The sequence below is a fragment of the Crocuta crocuta genome, unplaced genomic scaffold (assembly GCF_008692635.1).
Source record: "Crocuta crocuta isolate KB4526 unplaced genomic scaffold, BGI_CrCroc_1.0 scaffold883, whole genome shotgun sequence".
NCBI lineage: Eukaryota > Metazoa > Chordata > Mammalia > Carnivora > Hyaenidae > Crocuta > Crocuta crocuta.
This window is the reverse complement of record NW_027528821.1, coordinates 36,387-37,584: the sequence shown is the minus strand read 5'-3', so window position 1 is coordinate 37,584 and position 1,198 is coordinate 36,387.

The window sequence follows — 1,198 nt, the reverse complement described above, 5'->3', positions numbered from 1 at the left end:
TCAAACAAAATCACCAATGAAAGAGTAGAAATAACAACCAACACCACAGAAATACAAACAACTGTAAGAGAATATTATGAAAAGCAACAAATTAGATAACCGAGAAGAAACTGATAAATTCCTAGAAATATGTAAACTACCAAGATTGAAGTGGAATAAATAGAAAACTTGAAAAGGCCAATTATCAGCAAGGAGACTGAATTAATTAAAAGAAAATTACCCAACAAAGAGAAGTCCAGAAGCAGAGGGCTTCACAAAGAAATTTTACCAAACATTTCAGGAACAGTTAATACCTATTTTTCTCAAACTATTCCACAAATAGAAGAAGGAAAGCTTCCCAATTCATTCTATGAGGTCAGTATAACCCTGATATCAAAACCAGATAAAAATATCATACACAAAAAAAGGGAACTACAAGCCAATATCTCTGATAAACATAGACTCAGAAATACTCAACAAAATACCAGCAAAACAAATCCAACAATATGTAAAAAAAAAAAAATCATTCAACATGATCAAGTGGGATTTAATGCTGGGATGCATGAATAGTTCAGTATTCACAAAACAATCAACGTGATACATTACATCAATAACAGAAAAAAATTATCATTTCAATAGAAGCAGAAAAAGCATTTGACATAGAACAACATCCATTCATGATAAAAACCCTCAACAAAGTAGATATAGAGGGTACATTCCTCATTATAATGAAGGCCATATATAAAAATCCCACAGAAAACATTATACTCAATAGAAAAAACGGAGAGCTTTCCTCCTAAGGTTAGGAACAAGGAAAAGCAGTCCCCTCTAATTACTTTTGTTCAACATAGTACTGAAAGTACTAACTACAGCAATCAATGAAAAGTAATAAAATATATCCAAATTGGTAAGGAAAACATAAAACTTTCACTATTTGCAAATGGTGTGATACTCTATATAGAAAATATGAAAATACTCCACCAAAAAAACTACTAGAACTGATAAAGAATTCAGTAAGTCTAGGGGCGCCTGGGTGGCTCATTCGGTTAAGTGTCCGACTTCGGCTCAGGTCATGATCTCACGGTCATGATCTCAGGTCATGGTCTCACGGCTCAGGTCATGATCTCTGACAGCTCAGAGCCTGGAGCCAGTTTCAGATTCTGTGTTTGCCCCTCTCTCGGCCCCTCCCCTACTCATGTTCTGTCTCAAAAATAAATAA